General features: G+C 35.4%; 1 long non-coding RNA gene across 2 annotated transcripts in view; it reads right to left on the bottom strand.

Moving 5' to 3' along the window:
• LOC120515091 overlaps window positions 1-15450 on the bottom strand; it is a 28713-nt gene extending 13263 nt beyond the window's left edge. The window contains exons 1-3 of one of the 2 annotated variants that reach the window (XR_005630584.1): window positions 14014-15450; window positions 7218-7254; window positions 274-804 (exon numbers count right to left, since the gene is read on the bottom strand). This is a non-coding gene — a long non-coding RNA (uncharacterized LOC120515091). Of the gene's footprint in view, window positions 1-273; window positions 805-7217; window positions 7255-14013 lie in introns of those variants that run through there. The other variant, XR_005630585.1, reaches the window with a different exon arrangement.
• Window positions 15451-22076: the final 6626 nt, after the last annotated feature.

Raw genomic sequence — 22076 nt, 5'->3', positions numbered from 1 at the left:
ATAATGCAGTAAAGTTGAAATTTTTACTTTTAGCTGTTAAGAAAGATTTACCATGCACAAAAAAATGTTAAATATATATATATATATAGTTATTTTAGAGCATTTTTTTGTTTTCATTGGAAATAAGCTTTAATCACTGAATGATACACAATGCTAATTTGTGTTAAAAATTTAAAAATATTGAAACCTGTCTCTTTTTTTTTAAACTAACCTGAACAAGTTCTGTCTCTACTACAATATCTAAAGATGTGCATTCACCATTTATCAGCTAATGATATTGTGAGCAAAGTCTTACAGAGAAGGAGATTGGTACTTCTTTGTTAGTTTTTGGGAATGAGGCGGAACCCTCAATTTGTGCAGAATTTTGCCACAAAACAGAGGTATAAAACACAATTGTCTGCTTATAACTGAATGAAAATTTCAGCTGGAAATATTTCACTTCATTAATCCCATAGTTGGGTTATATGTGTAGAATGGCAGCAGTGCAAAATCTGTGTTCTCTTGCTATTTGGGCTGCAATGTTCAACGGGTTCTGACAAATCCTGATATTGTTAGACAGAAAGTTAGATTCTTTGAAAGAAATCCTTCTTGACTGTAAGTATAACCTTGGAGTCCAAGGAGCTACTGCTGTGGGGGCAAAGATGAAGCTGGAGGAGGAGCTGAAGGAAGTTCAGATGGATACGGAGAAGGATTTGACAGGTGTGAGCAGGCGATGCTTCATTGATTGTAGGTTTCCTCCCTCTTGAATTCTTCCTTTAAATACCATCCTAGCTGGCCATATGCGTTGCAAAGACTGTATAAAAGCTGGGAGACAAAATGTAATTGTGCCTGTTGGTTCTTGTATGAAAATAATTAAAAACAACTTCAAAATCTAGCTTATGCAGGTTGTTGCAGAATTTATTCAGTAATTAAAAACCTATTGCACTTAGCAGCTTTACTAAGCTCCAAGGACAATGGTCAAGTGTGAACATTTGCAATATACTTGATATATAAAGTACTTCTTATAGATTGTCAAGAGAAGAATTGATTTTTTGACATAAACACCCATTCATACTTAATCTAATTAGTGAGATACATACTCTTGTTATCTGCAAAATACATTGAGCGGTCACTGTTATGTCTTTTTTTGTTTACTGTAAAAGAGAGTCCTTTGATATTTCCATGTGTTTACATAACTGGGTCAAGTAATGCAATGATTATCAGATACCATGCTGAAGTAAAAAGCATGTATTTTTTTCTATTCGGGCATGGGAGTCATGGGTTTGTGAAGATACCTTTAATTACCCCACTTCCGAATCATGTTTAATAAATTTCATTCATATACTTTTGAACTTTGAACTAAATAAAATGTAAACAGATGAAGAATTAAAATAGAAGGAGCTGCAGTATACTCATTTAAAAGACAAGGAGAGTGAATGAAACAGAACAATAGATAGTTTAAAGAGTACATTATGCACTATATACACATATGCACACTTCAGTTAAGATCACCAAATTCACTTCATAAATAATTTGATAACCCCAAACTTTTATTAGGTCAACTTGATTTAAAAACCCAGCCACCAAAAGCTTTAAAATTGTTATATATAACAACTTTATGAAAAATTAAACCAAAGTGAAAGAGATGGATAAAACTGTGCCTTTCAATGAACTGTTTTATGCAAATGAGACGTTTCAAGTGACTTCCATCTGAAATCCTGGTACTGAGTGCGGGTTGTGTGTTCATGTATTTTATTGAACTGCATTTCAGCTTGCTTGTCTTCTACCGATTCCATCTACCATGTGAAATATGGATTGTATGCCTACTATGAAATAAAAACTGTCATATATTTTTATTTCCATATGATCAAAAAGTAATCTGTTTTACTGTTGAGATCTGGTGCTACTCAGATACTATGTTATAATTTATAGTTTATGTTAACAATGTAAATGCATTTTCCTTAAAGAACAATGTTATTATTTAGTCCAGGGTAATATACAGTATGTGAGCCAGGTTGTCATTTTGCTATTTCCCTTTGGCAAAGGTGGCAAAGTAGTCCAGTGCAAGACCATTCAGCTCGATGGTCTATGCTGCGGAGGCATTCAGCTTTCCACCTTTGTTCAACCTCTTTCTGCTGGCCTTTGGTATCCCTAGATAAAGAAGAGGCTCTTTACTGCGGCTGGAGGAGCTACCTCTGCTACGATTATACACTGCCAAAAAAGCAGGGATCGTTCACTCTTAAAACAGAAAGGTATCATTGTCCAGACTGATTTTCTCAAAAAGTGTTTTTTTTTCTCTCATTAGAAATGAAATAATAAACCAAGGCACATTGTCTCTTTTTTCCTTCTAGAAAAAAAATGGCAAGTTACAGTATTTTGGGATAAACGGTTAAAAATTGGATATATTTAAAATTATTTCTTCATAAAAGATCATTTATGAAGAATTTTAAAAAGTGCAGCTTCAAATATTTTTTTAACAAATTAATGCACCATAATATGGGAAGCAGAATTTGGTAATGTGTTATTGTTATATTATATATATATTTATATATATAATATGTATATATATGTGTGTGTGTGTGTGTGTTTAAGCACAATGGTAGAATAAGCTTCCCAAGGCAATCTGTAAAAAAGTGAGAAAGACAAATCAAATGAATGGAAGTCTTAATACTAAACTAAAACTGGCTTATCAAAAAAATGGTGTCCTTTGTAGGAGAAAAATATTACATTTAAAAAAATATATTGGTCTTTGTTTTTATTTTTTTCATGCCCCCAATGTAAACAGCAGTTCTATGAATTTTCATTTTAAAGCATTTTGAAAGGAATTTTCTTATTATACACAGCTTTCTAGCTCTGGATGAAAACACACAAATGACAAATATAACAAATAAAGCTAAGAACCTGGTGTAAGACATTGTCAGAGCTTCAGTTATTGGTATATTCACTGTGAATTGTTATGGGCTTTTAAAAAAGAAATCTCAGAACAAGCAATTTTATTTCCTGACAAACACAATGAAAATTTAGGTTTAGATAAATCTTTGATGGCCATAACTATAATAATTATTATTAAGCTTCAAATTGTTTCCACTTTAACTGACACTGTTTCTAGTTCATCAATAGCTTTGTGATTTTTGCAGATGATGTGTAAATTGCAAAGTTTGTAATGGTTTTATAAGCTTTCAGTTCCGTAAAATGGCATTCCACAGTCACAATGAAACAGTTTAAGAATTTTATCCCAAATAATATTTAGCCCTGTGCACTAACAGTTACATACAATAAATTTCAGGTACAGCTGCTCGGTGTGTATTTGCTAAATGCATACATGGAGCTAAAAATTAGATTGATGTGCATTCTTGCACTCCTCACATAATATTTTTATATTGTTTGACACTATCAAATGCGTGAGACAGCAGAGATAAAAAAAATATGAAAATAAAATAGAATGTTATTGTGTTGTGTCTTGTAATGTATATATAGAATTTCAGTCCCAAAGTATACTTCAATAAATACTTACGACTATCATTCTAACATATGAAAAGTTCTAATGTTAGTGTAAAACAAAAAATAATTAATAAACATCAATTTAATCAAACTAACTAAAAATATAATTATGAACGAAAAAATTATTTAAAACATTATTTAGAAGCATACAACTGATGGACTGTTCACTACGAGATCCCCCAACCACCCTAATATGCCTGACTGGGATTACATTGAAAAATGGGTGCTTGGATGAATGGATTATTAATATATTTACATCTCCTGAAGCTCATTAGGAAGATAAAATGAATAAATAGTTAATGTATGTACCACATCTGGGTCTGGCCTGTAGTTCAAACTCAAACAACAGCTGGGATTTACTAGAAATCTGTAAAAATTGAGATGCCAGCATAACTTTATGAACAACCCTGAAAATGAGCAATCCACATTCAACTCCTTTTGGCATGGTGGTGTCTAATTCATGGATTGTGTGTTAGTGAGGTCAGTGGTCTGTGTCCACTCCATGGGTTATGTATCCCCCCCTCCTCCCCCAACACCCATTCAATTTTCATCCTGACTGGTAAAGTGGCTGTGCATTTCTGCAAGTGTAATCAGTCAAATGATTTGAATAGAAAGCTGTGCCTACCAACCAATTTCCATTCTCATGGCTTTCTGATAAGACAGCCATCCATTTTCTAACAGCCTGAAAATGTGGTCAATAACTTTTTAAAAAAAAACAGAAGATTCAGTATATGTTTGAATTGTTTACATGAAACTGGAGCGAGGGATTAGATGCTGGGACATTGGGGAGGTCTATAGAAAATGCTGAATTACCAAGAAATCCTTCTGTTTGCTTGAATGAAAACATATAATGCTTAAGTCAACATGCTGGAAAATCCTTATGTGTCATATGTTCTACCCTGCCCAAGTTTGCTGCAGCAAGAAATCATTCTATGTGCCTTCCTTGCATATTAAGAATACATTTTTAAAAAGATGTCTGCCCATTCTGTGAGAAACAAAGCAAAAACAAAAACAAACAAAAAAAATCATAGAGAAAAGTGTCTATTCTGCACAGACTGAAATATACATTTAAGAAGAAGTCCTTTTCTACAGTGTCTCTGCTTTGTGAATAAAATAACAACCTGCTCTAACTTTTCCTTTTATTTTTTATTTTACACTTATTTTGCACTATTTGCTTTTGGAATTTCAAAATGGTCCTGGGCATTAGACACTGCCTTACATAAGCACCACATGAATGCAGTTTCTCCCAAAGCATAGCCATTAGAGTGAACTTTGAAGTCTTATCAAAGAAGTATGGTAGAATACAATGATTTTAAATGCTAATGCTCTCTTTTGTATAATTTTCAGGTTTCTTCTTTGTTTCTACAGCTGCATTGTCTGCCATCTTTGAAATGTTCTCTTACATGAAATACATTTTAGTCTAAATTTCATAACAACTACTTTATGAACTCAAATAAAAACATGTGCAATAAATGAACGTCAGTGCTTTAAAGTTCTCAGAAGTGAAAGGCGAATCATTTTCTTAACAAGCTGGGATGGACTTTAGCCTGGGTGACCTTGAGATGTTGACTATGGATTAAAAGGATCAGACAATAGATGGATACAAATACAAATATACACACACACACACACAAACATTATATATATATATATATATATATATATATATATATATATATATATATATATACAAATGTTTGTTTGTTTATATCTTCTTCCTGTTCATCTTTTCTGACTTCTATTTGGGGTCATAAGAATGGAGAATATTATGTATGTATATATAATATATATATATATATATATATATATATATATATATATATATATATATATATATATATATATATATATATACACACATATATATTCATATACACAGATAAACAAAATATTTAACAACTAATTTAATCTTTCAGTAATGCAGAGATGTAAATGTATTATTTCATATGGATTATGGTGTGGTGCTTACATATTTTTTAATTTTTTTTTTTTTTAATTGCAATGCAGCATAAATCAATTTCCATTAAGTATCCATGCCCCCATACAAAAGTGATGATAGATGGATATTTAGATTCTTGCAAAATCTATCTTCCACTGTATCTGCATTCCACAAATGAGGTAAAAGAAAGAATTAATTCATCTGCTGTGTGCATTTTATTGTCAGTTTCTTGTGCATTTGTTGTGCTTTTTCACAAACAAAATTCCAGTGTTAAAAAAAAAACACTGTAAATGTACCTGTGGAAACAATCTATGAACATACAAGGTTTCCTTCAGTGGTGATTTTGCAGTGTGGAGTTTAATGCTGAATTCCATTACAAGACATTCAAGAAGAGACAATAAAATTGCTAAAAATCAGAAAAATAGTATATATATATATATATATATATATATATATATATATATATATATATATATATATATATATATATATATATATATATATATATATTTCAATATAATGGTGTTGTAAGATGCTGTAAAATATTTACAAATAATGTTGGTGTTCACAACACCAGAAATATATTTTAATAATGTCAACTAAAAATGCATGTTAAAAAATCTTCAAGTGAATGGACATTTTCTAAAACAGCCTGTTTATCACAATATGTGAAATGTTAAGTTAAATAAATTAATCTTAACATGGCATATTATATTTCTCGCTGTCTCTTTCCCACACTTGACATCACTAATAATATTTTTTTTACCACTGCTTAATTATTTAAAACATACAAACAGAATTCAATGGCATTCAAATGACTGTTTGTTCACTTCATAGAAAGATTGTAATGGAAGAGCATTTTTAATTGCGGCACTGTACTTTATTGGGTGCAAGTTATGGATGCCCGCAGCTGAGCAGCTTTTCAATTACCTTCTGCATTGATTTCTCAGGCTGGCTTATCCAAGGCCTGTCCCGTCGAAGACACACTGCAGTATGTGCTCGTGCATTTATATACTGAACTATACAGTAACCGGAGAGATGGGAAAGTGGACCCCCCCACACCATACCAGGGTAATTTTTTTAAACATTTCCATGAAAAAACATCTTACATAATAATTTTCCAGTATTTATTGCAATTATTTTAGTATGCACGTTAAAGGTGTAATGCCGGGCCTCCCCCTTTTTTCAGATTCGGCTTCAAATACCTGTAGTTTCGATTTGATGATGGGTTTTGTCCTTTGTGTGCGAGTGTATGCGTCCACGTCTGTGGGTGATTGTGAGTGTGTGTGTGTGCGTGCAGATAAGTGCGTGTGCGCGTGCTCGTGGGGGATGGGAACAGGGAACGGTGGCATGGGGGTGGGAAGGCTGCGTGAATGCAGGATGGAGATAACGTATCTGCATTTGTTTTGAATTTTTTAAAAAGGTAGCTTTTCATGGTAAACCGTCTCCGCCTTGTCTTCACCATAACAAACGCCCCTGGGTTGCGGCTGCTCGGATTACAAAATCGGAGCCGCAGCGGATGTGCATTTTATGCGGCAACAATGTAGCGAGTTTATTTACCTCCACTTGGACGGGGGTGGCCCGTTAGTTTATTCTGAAATGTTCCAAACCTGTACAGGCTTTTTTTTTATGTCTGAGCAGTAGAATGGACCGCTTCATTCTAATAAAATCATATTATATTCTCAATATATGTGTAATGGGGCCGCGCTTCAAACATAAACATATCGAGTAAGAACTCCACAATAGCAGACACTGGTGATGATGCGTCAGCTCAGTGAGAAAGAAAACAAAGTCTTACCTTTTGATTATGAAAAAATGTCAAAGTTTGCCAGGATCTGAAAGACAGAAACAAAAAAATAAACCCTTTTTATTTTCCACCCTTTTCGACATAAGCGACTTTTTTGCATTGCTCAAAGCCAGCCTATAATCGCTACAAAAGGAAAAAGAGACCGTTAAAGTGGTCAAGTTTTACATACAGGTAACATCTCCTCCAGGTGGCTTTTCGGACTTTAGGGGAAGTGCCTGATGGTTTAACGAGACGAGTAGCCGTCTGCAGTTTGACCAAGTGTTTATTCATTCTCTGATTAACATTTTGTTTTTGTTCCGATGTGAAACTGAGGGCCCCCTTGCATTCAAATCATCGCCTACCATCTTGATTGTGGAAGACAGCTTTCTAGGCCCCTTGAATTGTTCCTCATAAACAATGAATTCTTTTGTGAAGGTGTTTCTTTTTATTTCTTTACACAATACTCGAGGGTACTCCTGGTCCTACACTTAGGGAATGTTTGCAAAATTATACCCTTCTGGGTGCCACTCCAAATAAGGACATGGTGCTTAATCAAGAGGGGAAAAAAAGAATATTATTTTGGGGTGTAATTTAACTGTGCAAGCTGGTTAAAGGGGGCCTTAATATTTCTGTGTGTGTATGTATGCATATATTATATATATATATATATATATATATATATATATATATATATATATATATATATATATATATATATATATATATATACACACACACACACAGATACATGTATGTATGTTACAATTTAACATGTTATCCACTGTATGTTACAATTTAAATGTTATCAACTGTTCAGCATGTTTTACAAACACATGTATGTGTCCCTTTATATGCCATGAGTGCAGTATGCACATCCACTGTATATACTCACATACATGGTCTGATCTAGCAGAAGTCTCTTTTCGTGAAGCAGTCATAATTATAATCAAGTCGTTACTGTAAACGGGAAATGGTTCTCAATTTTTTTTTCTTTTTAAAGGTAAAATAAAAGAAAAAATGTAAAAGCAGTTCTCCTACCATCGATATTAATGTCAAAAGGTTACAAATTATTAATGTTTTCATTAATTGCGCAACAACAGAAGCTTTATGCACTCATCAGAATAACGTATTATTTTCTAAAAGAATACGGACAGATTAAAGAATAAACTGATGAGGTCGATTTTTTTTAACCACTGACTCTCACTCTTTCCGGGCTAACTTATCTGCCATGCCTCTCGGGGACTTCGCTCAACTTGATATTTCCCCAAACAACAAAAGGGACTTATTTTTTATGCATCAGTACCGCAAATTATAGTCTTTTCACTGAACATGTATAGCATTTGGATTTTCCAAAATAGTTTGTCCATCAGGGCAGAGCGCTGACCTTTTCCCTCTACGGTTGAGCAGTTCTATAAGTAAAGCATCCAGCTGTGCCTATCTAGACCTTCAACATCAATTCAGCAATCAGTATGATTTCCCTGGGAAACAAACACTGGCGGATGAAGAACAACCTCAGAATAGTTTAAAATGGAGTTGGCATTTCATTGTAACGTTTCTGGGTGTCATTTATAATTCAGATATGTATGGTAAAAATCGCCATATCATTTAACTTTGATCAATACTATTTCTTAAAATGATTGTTTAGAGAATCAAAACCGTTAAGGGGAAAAAAATAATCAGGCACCGTTAAGTACGTGGTTTTTATTGAACAGCTTTCTAATAATTGTCCTGGGACGAAGTTGTGTTCTTGATGAACTGCAGCAGCAGCCATTAAATGCATGCTTTTCGTGAGATTTATTTATTAATTTTGATGTATTTGTGTGTAAACGATTATGGCACGTTACAGAAGTGCAGTGTTGAGGCAAACTACTGTATTATCGTTGAGCTCTTTAGCACTTGTTTTAACACTTAAAGATACTCGTGCAGCGGTTTCATATTGACGATAAACGCGTATCTATAAAGATCTAAAAAGATTTTTTGCCAGCCTAATAAAATCCCATTCGTTACACATTCGCACACACTCAAAACATGTGCGTTGTGAGTTTTGTGAGTGTGTGTGTACGGGTATGTTTTAAAGAGTTTTTTTTTTACTGACTGAAATCATTCGGAAGAAATGTTAGCAATCTAATAAAACTCCGTCTTACTCTTGCAGTGGGCTCCTGCTCCCCAGTGATCGTGCCAGTGATTAAGCAGTTATATAGAATACGAATCGATGCGTCATTCTCATAATTATGCATACTGACCAAGGCGCACATACGTGTCGATTTTAATCTTAAAGACAATTCTACCGATACAAACAACAAATCACTGGCAGCCCAGCCAAATGTGTGTTCGTAGGATGAGCGCAAATGATTATGAGCGGTGAACCTCCGAAAGTCTCAGTGACAGTCGCAATGCATGTGAAATGCAGCTGTCACCACTGTCACTGTAGCCTCATATGTGGCAGTAAAGTGTTATATCTTGGGAAATAATGAAATCACTCTGCAAATAATTCTGGTATTCCTCTAAGTTTTTAAGAAATTAATTTTAACAAAACTTCTCAAGTTAAGTTGTATACTTGTTTTAATGCTATGGGCTACACACACACACACACACACACACACACATATATATATATATATATATATATATATATATATATATATATATATATATATATATATATATATATATATATATATATATATATGAGCTAGTGAAATAAGTTAGCAAAATATATCATATTATTTTACAGTTTGTTTTTAGAACATTAATTAGTTGAGAATGATTCTCAGAAAACGATTAGTCTGTTTTTGTTTTAAAATGTTTCTCCTCTGCCGGGCATCTGTAACCTAAATAACAAATCGCATCCTAGTTGTTAATGAACTCCTTTAATATTAAAACAAACAAACACATACACACAAAATGCAAGAAAATACACTTCAGCACGCTGGGACCATAACTAGGAAAACTGCAAACATTTTCTGGAGACCTAACGTTCAGGGTGTATTCTTGCATAACTGAGGCAAACTTCTTTTCCTTTGTGCCCTCCATTGTGATGGTTGCGTGTTGGGATTGGGGGCGTAATGAGGGGGCTGTGACCCCCTGATGGTCCTGTATTTGCTGCCCAAAGACCGTTAGACAGAAGCTGAATGAATGCGGCTGAATGTCATTGTAATGCAACGGGGTGGCCCCTCCTTCGTTCCCTTTAAGATCTGGAGGCCGACCAGCCAAGCACCAAGGAAGAATTAAAGAGAAAAAAAAATCTTTAATTTAAAGATTATATAAAAAATAAATAAATAAACGCGTTTGAGGGGGTAATTCAACTTAAACAAACTGAACTAGTGTAAGCTTAAAGGCCCGTGGGAGCTCGGATATGAAAAACTGCACCTTCATGCACTAAATGTAAGAATTAAAAAATCTGCGCTTCGAAGATTCTTCCTAATAGCTGTTAGGCCGACTAATTGTTGAAAAAGCAGAGACGGTAAAATGACGATTTTGATTTGTTGTGTTGATAAATCTGTTCGATGAAAAGAGATATCAATTTATGAATAATGTTGTGTATTTTTTTTTTTTTTTTTTTGTTGTTTTAAAAATTAAAAGAACAAAAGTTTCTTAAAGATACATTGACGTCAGCCGTGTTACCAACGCGCAGCTTTCCTCCTCTAGGATACTGAATCGGATGTGTATAAAATATGTTTTCTTCCATTTTGACGTATTATTAAGATTTTTCTATACGAATCGGAGCGATGAAAAGGCACCAATTGTTGTTACTGCTAGAGGATAAGCGCGTGATTTATTTTAAGAAAGTCCGAACAATAAATAGAGAATAATGGATCATTTACGGTGTTTAAGATAATTATATTTTCATAGGCGATTTTCAGGGCCTTGATCTTAAAAATGTTTTAGCTCTCTTTGTTTAAGCAGTAAGCAGTAGGAGGCAAATCTGAAAGGAAAACAGGGTTCCTCACCTCAAGCATAATACTCTTCCGGGATACTAAAAGGATATTTTTTAATCGGCATTATTATTATTATGCTTAATGTCAAAGTTAATACGTAACGGTATTTTTGTTCTTATAGTCTAATAGTCGGTTTATTTAATTAACAAATCTGATGCATGTTTTCCTCGTATCGTTTTCACGTTTAGTTTTATAAGTAATGATGCAACATACTGGCCAACGATATGTCTGATTAAAAGAAAAGGACAACTGGGCCTGCTGCTCAGCTACAAATCGTCTGCAAAAACTGTATAGTGTGTGTTTATTCTTTATACCATCCGCTACCCCAAAACGTGAAACTGAACAAAGTGGGTGCATAACATGAATGGGTGGACCGACAGGTACGTATGGGCCATAAGGCAGTTACGATATCTCCATCTATCCAGCCATTTTCTAAACTAATTATCCAATTTAGGTGTGGAACAACATGTGCGTGTAATATTCACTGTACATTTGGAAAAGGTAAAAATAAAAAAGTGCAATTGGGACAGATCTGAATTATCTTCAAACATGCAATTTTATACTGCATGACATTATTATACTATTGTCCAGCTACTGGAGGCACATGTGTTGTAACACGAGTATTCCACTCGGTTTGACACTGCACAAGCCCTGTGAGGTCACACACAATCTGCTGATTCAATTCAACACCATGGACAGCGAACTGTAAGCACGCCACCGAAAAGAAAAAGAACTAACTCACCTTTCAGCACTAGAACCATCACCCTGCCCTCCTAAATCCTTACTAATCAACGGTCCTCCAAACAACCTACCCACCTACCACAGCCACTACGGCTCTCCTCGAAGACGGACCTTCTGTAAGTAAGAGGTATCCCTAAATTCCTAGGTGTCCTATCATTGTCTCCGTTCCTTCTCCCCTAAGCCATTGGGACCCTGTTTCAGTTATTAGGTGTTGTTTTTAAGACACATGCCCTGCACGCATGTAACTGGAGTGCACAGACTCCCTTAGAATGCCTGCTATTTTAATCTAAACACGTCCCCCATTAATGCTGTGAAGTCAACAAGACCAATTTAGGAAAGCGCTGCATAAAACGTACGTATTTGCTGTCGTGGTTTGTGGATAAAGAGCAAAATACAACTTCTGAAATATATTGATATTGAAACGATGTAAATTTATAGTTTAAACGGTCCCACTCCATACTTTAAGGCTACTTTATAATGCTATGCAACCGTATTAGTTATAGCTTTAATAACCAATGTGAGTATTTATGAGGGGTAAGAAAATCAATGTACGGCCAGGGCGACATTAATTATTAGAAATTACAGTTTGTGTATTTCCTGAACGTGAACCAGCAGGAAACATTCCACACCACAAAATGAAAATATATACAATATATGTATAGTATTGTACGGAAAGCCTGAAAGATTAACTGACATAGACAGACAGACAGACAGATATTTGTATCATCTGTAAACTATAAGAGTAAAAAATCACGGTCAATAAAAAGTGGGACAAGACATTGGGAAGTCTCCATAAATGTAAAAGCATAAATGTGTGTGTGTGGGTGTGCGTGCGTGCACGTGTATGTGTCTATTTGCGGGGCTAGTTTATTATTGTGTGTATACCTGGTGGTGTTAAAAAGCTCAGCCATAACATCATCACACATAAAAACGAATATGATCTACAGTACCCATCGATTTACATGTCAATGAATGCCCGCACAACATGTACGTACATGAAGGCGACAATCCACTTAAATTACCAACACAACGACTGAGCTGGATTTGTAAAGTGACGGTGATATATTACAATCAGCATACAAGATACATACTGTATGTGTGTGTTTCTGTATTATATATAGATATGCATATATATATATATAGATATGCATATATATATATATATATATAAAAAAAATCAAAACAAGAGAAACAATATACATTGGTTGTGATTTTTATTTCCCAAAATCAATTTCGCTGCCGTATCGTTTCATCCTGTTTCTGGTATTCATTTTACTTTATATATAAAGTGTGTTTGTGTATATAAACACATGGCATACACCTATTCAAAAATCATCTGATGTATACATTAATTGATTAATGCTGCAGCTAAAGATGCATGAACTTAACTGGTGCATTACGTAAAGTTTGTGAAATCCAAATTTAAACCAAATACAATTTTCCCAAGGTGTATGCGCCCAAAGATATGACAACATCTGCTAAGTAATTAAATTCTCTTCTTACAGCTATACCAGTAACATCAGTATTCGCCAAAATTACTAGCCCTATCCAGTCAAACACAGGATAAGCCTTTCATTTGCCAAAACAGATGCACTGCAAAGCACTTAAGGTACATAGTTCTGTCGGTTATAATCGTATGGTATGAATGATTTTTTAACACTTTGTGAGATTGGTGCCATTTCACACCATTAACCCCAATGATTATATACGCGGATCAGTATGCATCGAATAGGTATAATTTATTTTCAACAGCTTATGCATTCTATTCAAAGACATACATTGTGCTGCATTATTTGAATGCTTGCCTTAAAATGCATCTGAGGTTAAGTAATTTTTAGATCATCATTTTAAAAGCACTTTGAAAGAGCAATCCTGTAATGTGAAGCGCTTATAAATAAACGTGTATACATTTTGATCAAATAGCGAGCATTTACAGTATATGAACACATAATATTGCTTTGCCGTGAAATATCAGGCTAGGATTAATAAATAAATAAATACATTTCTGCATTTGGGTTGTTAGCACTTACTAAAAATTAAAAGAGACGCCGGATAAAGAAGTGGAAAAAAGAATGATGCGTTTCAGTATTTTCTATGCATGAGTATAGTGTATAATAATAATGTCATACTTTCTCTAGAATGTCAGCCCCTGCGGTTTCAAGGACATCTTGCTGATGAGGATTTGGTTAATGGGGGAGAACTTGGGCCCTGGCCATGACGTCATTAGGTCCCAATGTAATCCTCTTGTGCTGAACCCAATCAGCAGATGGGTTGAGAATGTCTGGGATGGAAACATGGAGCTGTAATCCTCTAGACTGGATCAGATCAGCTGAAAAAAAACCCAGGGCTGGACCGAAAACTGTTGCCTAGGAAGATCAAGATAAAAAAGGGATAAATTGAAAGGGACGTGTCCCAGTCTTCTTATAGACCTTGGCGGAGTGAGGTAGAAGATATTGGAGGGGGCAAACGCGGAGGGCGCCGGAAAAGCTGGGAGATGAATAGAGCGCCCGCCCGGCTTTTCAGATCTGACGAGATCCGTCTGCTTCTTTTTCATTACTCTGTTTCAGGACAATGAAAAATGGTGTGAAATAATCGAAGAAAAGGAGAGAACCGACGAGCACCTTTTCCGTCGCTGAGCTCGACAGTAGCTTACAAAAGAATTTAAAAAAAAAATAAAGTAAAAATAAAAAACGTGCATTTGTGGCAAACCCGTGGAGCGATTGCAATGGACGGGAGAGGAGATGCAGCAGTTGTGCTCCGCTGCGGAAGGCGTTCGCCTTTTAACGATGGATTGGGTAAATCTGCGGGCAGCGAATGTTACTGCAATATTAGCGCGGGGCTCTTATTATGATGTCATTGTTTGCTTAAAGCTGTAAGATGTTGCTGCTAGACTTTTTTTCCTTATTTTATAAAAGGATTGTGAGTTTCTAATATACAGCACATTTGAGGAAAAAGGTTGGTAATGAGATAATGAACCGCTTACTAAATAGGCTGTAGCAGGTACGGTGCGGTTATTTGTTTATTTGTGTATGTGAGAATTTTCCAGCTTTCTTAAAAAACAAAGATTAGGTCACCGTTTTCTTTGCATTGATTTCTCAGTGAGATTCTTTCAAAATGCATATTTGACGTATTTGGGGAAAAAAAGCTTTTGTTTTCCCTGTGAAATACAACAGGTCTTCATTTTTTGTATGATACGTTATAAACAAAGGATATTTTTTTCGGAAAGAATAATTAATTTGCGAAAAGGATAAAACGAAACTGGTTGTGTTTTAATGTGAAATTAGGCAGCAGTTGGTTAAAGGAAAGGAGGCGGGGTTGGGGATGGGGGGTGCTGAAGAGTTGCAGCTCACACTGGTGGCAATGACAAAATGCTATCACACCAACGGGATACTGCAGCTATCAGACAATGGGACCCGTACTGGGTTTTACATTGCTCCTCGGACCTCTCTGCAGCGCCGGCATTGTCACGGAGGCCTCATTGTAACCTTAGAGACTGTTGAGGTTCACTGGACCGACAGCTTATTGTACAGGCTTGTTTCGTGATATATAGACGAGAGGTGGTATATATTTATTAGGGTTCCCGCTCTGCGTGTTCACAGCGGACCTTGATTTAATGTCCATACAATTAAGGCACGCGGTGAATGCCAAGAGAGGAGACACAATAACTTCACAATAGAGGAAAGGACGAATCTTTCAAGTTATTTTATGCAGTCTTTGTTTTAATATGGTTATGTTAATGAGTGGAAAGTTAGTATATTTTTGAAAACGAAAAAAAATTACTCCTATACTATGATCAATCGAAACGATGCACTGCCCTTTGGGGGGGGCACGAACTAGGTGCACAGATAGGTTTTTCTGTCATTCTGTGTGTTGAGTGCAAAATAAATAATGAAAAGATAGACAGATAGATAGATAGATAGATAGATAGATAGATAGATAGATAGATAGATAGATAGATAGATAGATAGATAGATAGATAGATAGATAGATTTTTCAAGCTTTCACTCAAACCAAAATCCGTTTGCCGCTTCAAATGAGGCGTAGATTTGCCAGCAGTAGCTTGAGACGATTTGATGCTGTAGGCGTTCAGTTAATCTGCTGCACGATTCCCAGACGAATTCTTGAATACACAGGAAATTCTGACTCCAATATGTTTAAACTTTACATTTACATAATTTTTGTAGCTTGTAAGTGGAAGTCTCCGAATGTGCACCCATTTTAGATGTGTTCGTTTTGTCCGCAGTCCAATCAGAATTACTGTCTGTCCATTAAGGTTATGACACCAGAGGCTGCCCCGTCAACAATGAAAGTAAGGCGGGACTAAACCCGGACAGGACACCAGTCCATCCCAATGAGTACAATCTGCATGCGAGGTTACGGACTGACTGCACTCTTATGCTAAATCGTGAATTTTAAAACAAATGTATTCAAAGGGGTCGTTTGCATATTATCGTTGTCAACTGTATTTTCTTTTATTTTATGATCATTCGGGTAAAAATTCCATTTTCTAGTTAATGTAGCATGAATTAGCAAACCAAATTAACACATTTTAGATGACTGGTATGCATGTCAGTTTTAACGTATAAGAAAACAAGTCGCCCTCTTGTGGCCAACTCTTTGAGTTGTTGATATGTTTTTTGAAGTAATTAAACATTTTTTTTGTGGCGTTTAAATTATAAAGCAGCCTTCTCGTTTTGGGATTCATGATGATGCTGAAACGACCACATTTCTAGGCACTAGAAAAATAGGGTAACTTATACTAGAGAGAAATCTGTTTCAGGAATATGTTGATTTTTCATTTTAATATTTCGTTATTTGGATTTTCTTTACCGTGTATTGAGAAATCTTGTAATAATTCAACATTTATGAAAGCCAAATATACAGACCTGCTGAAGAGCCTGATTTTTTTTAATTCAGGCTGATATTATATTTTTGTAGTTTTGACACAGTAGGAAGAAAAAATATAAATGTGATAAGATAGCGACAAGTGACGTTGGAGAAGCCAATGTACTCATAGAGAAATCTATAGCGCACACGTAAATGTTAAATCATGCTAAAACAATTTGCAATTCTTAATCTTATTTGCTGATTTATCTTTTTGTCCATTAATAACAATAATGCTTTTTACATTGTTGTAGGAAATACGAACGTGCTGTAAGCATAGCATGGGCGTTCTTAACAGTGAAGGTTAAAAATATTCGTAACGAAGACATCTTATTTTTTTAATTATAGAAATCAAATTTGCTTAAACTGGTTCAAGGGTGTTTAATTACAATATATCCAGATACTTGAACATAAAAAGTGCTCTTTCCTTTCAGTGATATGTCATTTACTGTCCGGTCCGATGTTCACTGTCTGTAGTGTAAAGAAAAGATGTGCAACACCTCTAACGAATTCTTTCTGACACAAATGTTTAAAGCAAGAGACAAACAACAGCTAATATTAGCCAATTCACTATAATAATGTTTTTGTAACATTTAAAACGAAGAAGAATATATGACGGTTCTAGTTTTGCAAAGAATTAACAGAAATGCGTAATGATGTTGCCGTGGTGATGACCAAGTTGAGATGAAATCTATTTTAACGAACACGCACGGATGATGACAGGACGTAACTGAAACATGTTCACTCCAATAATCAGACTTCTGCTGTGTTGCTTGTATTTATTTAGTGCATTTTAAAAATGTCCACACTATTGTTACTATTATTAATTATCTACACCGCAAAACAGTTAATCAATTAGTCAGTGATTTTCAAACTCTAGGCACTCAATGCCGTTTGCACCCATGATGTTTCAGGTTGTCCTTGGTTTGAATCTGCATTCACAAGATCTCCCATGTTGCTGTTTATGAGTGGTGCTAATATGGAATCGGGCATCTTCAACTCCCCGCAGTACTTTTTGATTCTTTCAGGCCTAAATGGGCACTACCCACTTGACTGGTTTTAAATCCTTTCGTTTTAACCTATCGCCAAAACAGGAAGGGAACGCGTAATAAAAATTAAAGTGGAGCACCGCATTCCGCACCAAGTCGCCATAAGTGTGCCAGAACGATCCCATCTGTGCTCGGGTGCGTTTATCCTGCTGTGGTCCCGGCGACCTGCTGGCCCTCACTGCGCAGCCTCAGATCGTCCCAATCTATCCGATTAGGCAGCACAGAATTAAACAAAGCCGGCACAAATGCCGTATTAGGATGGTGCAGAATATTCGGCAGAGGACAGGTAAAACTGTAGCATACTCTTGCGTGGGGCCTATTATGAGCAATAATGAGAAGTTTAACCAAACGGCAAACGCTGTCCACCACAAATAAACCGTACTTATCAAAATTGGATAATGACAGACGTACAAAAGGGTTTTATCACCCAAGAAACGTAGCACTCTTTTAGCTTACTAAGATAGATAGATAGATAGATAGATAGATAGATAGATAGATAGATAGATAGATAGATAGATAGATAGATAGAAGGAGCTGTAGCCTCAATTGAAAGTTAATTCTTTCATCTACCTATTTTCAATGCACTAATTAATTTCAAGGTAATATGAAGTTAAATTCTAGCTGGTAAAAGACTGAAACGTGCCATGGGTGGAATAACAGTCGATCTCACTTCAGTTTTAGTCATATTAACAAATAAAGAAGTTCATTTTTTGTCTAACTGCATGTCTTCCTGAAGGCATAGGTATGTCTGTGAATTGGTTTAAAATTAGATGATTAAATGTACAGAGCTGAAGAATAAAGATATATATATATAATTTTTAACCTTATGTTCATCTAAAATAAATCCTTTGAATAATAGCAGAGAGAAGTGTAAGCCAACCTTCTGTTGAGGAAGCAGTGCTACCTTTGAACACTATGCCAATTATTTAAGATAGAAAATCAGGTTTATGTTCAGTATAATAACATTGCTACAGTTTATTCATACCATTTTCAAAGAAAAAAAATATTCATTTTATTTGTCAAAAGAAAAATTAAAGAATTCTTCCGTAGATGTAGGTTAGCCCAGTGTATCATTTGACGTCTCCCTGTGGGTATTGTTACAGAGACATTGCTTGCCTAATATAGCAGTCAATTAAACCACTTCCACCTCTCCTGATATGGTTTCCAAAGGCTTTTGCAATTCAAATAGAAAAAAATGAACAGACGCAAACTGACCCATGAAGTAATGAAATTGAAGGCTTTGCCATCACAAAAGAATTTTACATTTGTCTTTTGTTCTTCATTAGGAACAAAAAAAGCTGAATCATCTCAACTTAGTATATGATTCAAATTCCAAAATAACAATCTCTTGTACAATACCTTTTATCAGAAACGTACTGTCTGCAGCCACTTCCTGATATTATAATGAACAGCTAAAGACTTGTTTGGCAAGGTCAAAAGAGAGCACTAGCTTTTCACCTTGCTATTTTACAGCAACACAAACACAGAGACAACTCCATTTTTGTATAATTTCACACATAAAGTTGCTATAAAATAATTGAACCTGGGAAGTACTGTGGCTTCATGCTATTAGTACCAGCCACACTAATGTATGCTGGATGGCCACTCATTTCTTTTAATCCACATGGTGACAGCTTCAGTTTTGTGTCTTGCTATACAAGTATAGGACAAGTGACACTGTAGTGAGCCACTCACATTAAAAAGTCGCACTCACCATATGATGTCTCTTAGGTTTGTCCAGGACATTGGGAGAAGTCTGATTCAGTTGTCCATTCTTAAAATATGTGTCCAAACCAGGCAAAACTGGGATATCTGGGTTTAGAATAAGAACGTCAAATTAGTTCAGAAATAGTAAACATGTGGAAATTCGCACTATGTCAAACCATATTCTGTATACTATATTATATACACAGTAAACATGCACACAGATAGGCCCGCACACCCTTCATATTCATTAAGATATACATAAGAGAAAACAAGTTGTATTATTGTAACATAGAATATTCATATTTCTGCGGTGGGTTGGCACCCTGCCCAGGATTGGTTCCTGCCTTGTGCCCTATGTTGGCTGGGATTGGCTCCAGCAGACCCCCGTGACCCTGTATTCGGATTCGGCGGGTTAGAAAATGGATGGATGGATGGATATTCATATTTTCAGAGGATCACATACAAATCTTTCAAAAATCTCTCTCTTTACATTGTCATTTACTCGTCTAGCCAGAAGACTTTCTCAGGAGGTCCACGTGTAGTGTATGCACCCAAACTGATGAATAACTTGAACTTTTACAGCCTCCAAGACTACCTGGAAGAGCTAAAGACCGCATAAAAAACATGAAATTAGATGAAAGTAAGGGAGCCAACTCAACACAAATTTTAGACATGGAGTTCTAAAAATGTTTACAAATGTGTAGTGTTTTCTGTCTTTTCTGTGCATTTTATTTGACTTATTTTATAAACCCTACTGGAGACATCTGTTCATCAGCAGCACTTGCTTTTATTTGTATCTTTCAGTATGAGTATGTCCCTTAAGGGCGTACTTTCAAAGTTTAGTTTCCTATACATGTTAATAGATTTAAATAGTGTATAAAGCAAAAAAAAAAATCTCTGAGTACATTTCTCCATCACTTTTTATCCAACCACTCCAATGAAAATAAGAATAATTATTGTGAAGGCAGGCTCCATAACATGTCAGAATGACCAGCCTAACTATTTGAAGGCCGGTGTGGCCCATTAAATGGACTGTAATTATATTGTCACATAAGGTATAAAACACAACTCTCAGGTATGATGTAATTCATAGCAAAGGCCAAAAATGTCCACTATTCCTATTATTCCAAACATTTCAGTTTTTGATGGCCGTGGCATCGAAAATCAGCATGCATTGACATTGGAGGAATTGAAAGCATGCGACGGTAAAATGAAACAAACGTCCAAGGCATGGATTTCTCATCTTGTTCAATCACTGCCCAAAAATACTGGGTTATAGGCTCCAAGTGATAATAACTGTGTCTCAGAGTGTAACACACTGTTTTTATGATATGTGAATGTGTATTTCTGAAACCCATTTGTATTTCCCTTTATTGCATGTAATAAAATATAATCATTGTGTTTGTGTCATGATTTCTTTGGTTGATCAAGTCTGTAAACAGTTTAAGCATGCATTTTGCAAGTGTAAGCGGAATCATAACAAGAGTACAAGTGAATAATGATGTGCTAAAGTGCATTTCAGTATTAAAAGGAAATCTGTGGTAAACTATACAGCAGGCCACATAAAAAAAACAATTAGAAGCTCTGTTGGCACATTATTTGCCTTTTTATCTGATTACATGACAGAAAGATTACTTTGCAGAAATGTTTGAGTCACATACAAAGAAAACAAAATACTTTGCTTTGTTTTCCCGGTTGTAAAGTTCAAAATGTAAAATCTGTGTGCCCACCATAGTGTCAGTTACTAGTTGTATTTTTGAAAGAAGAGCGAACGCATTACAGGCATCATCTTGGCAGTTAACATGTCACGGACACTGAGAACAGCAAGAGGTTGGAATATACTTTTTGAAATTGAGTTTGTCAAGGTGCTTAACAAGCAGAGGTTATGTGGGTACATGCGTGGGAGTTGGTTATTATGGCACTGGTTTTTTGTTTTTTTTTTTTTCTCCCCACAGGTTTTAGCTGTTCCTACTTGCTTGATTTATACAGAACTGTTTGTTCACCGATATTTTTAACATGGGGGTAATAACACACGTCATACTTTATGAACAAATCACACCTTCAAGAAAGTGAAGCAAAAGAAGTGTTGAAACACTTAGTGATATGGAACATCATCTCCTGGCACTGATTCTAAATGGTGCCAGTATATTTAACACATGAATATCTAAAGTAAGCAATGACTATATATAGTCTACATGAACACCTTTTCTATATAATTGGGAATCAAACAACAATGTAAATGTTAAATATTTCACAAACAACATACATTTATTTGGCATATTGCTTGCCAGCTCCCATCCGTTTATATATATATTCTGAATCGACCGCATTCCCTTCTGGAGTTGTCGACAGCAAGAGGCCAAGGCAGGCCCAGCATAGGATGTGACAGCATTCCAATCTTCTGCACACATCCATGTTCACTTCAGAATTACCAATTAAGCTAATGTACACCATTTTAGAGTGTAGAAGGACACCAAAGTACCAAGAGAAAGGCCATGCAAACACAGAGACAGGGTGCAAATTAGGCTGAAATTGAAATCCAGATCACTGGA

Source organism: Polypterus senegalus, chromosome 14 (assembly GCF_016835505.1).
Source record: "Polypterus senegalus isolate Bchr_013 chromosome 14, ASM1683550v1, whole genome shotgun sequence".
NCBI lineage: Eukaryota > Metazoa > Chordata > Cladistia > Polypteriformes > Polypteridae > Polypterus > Polypterus senegalus.
This window is presented reverse-complemented; position numbering and strand designations above follow the sequence as displayed.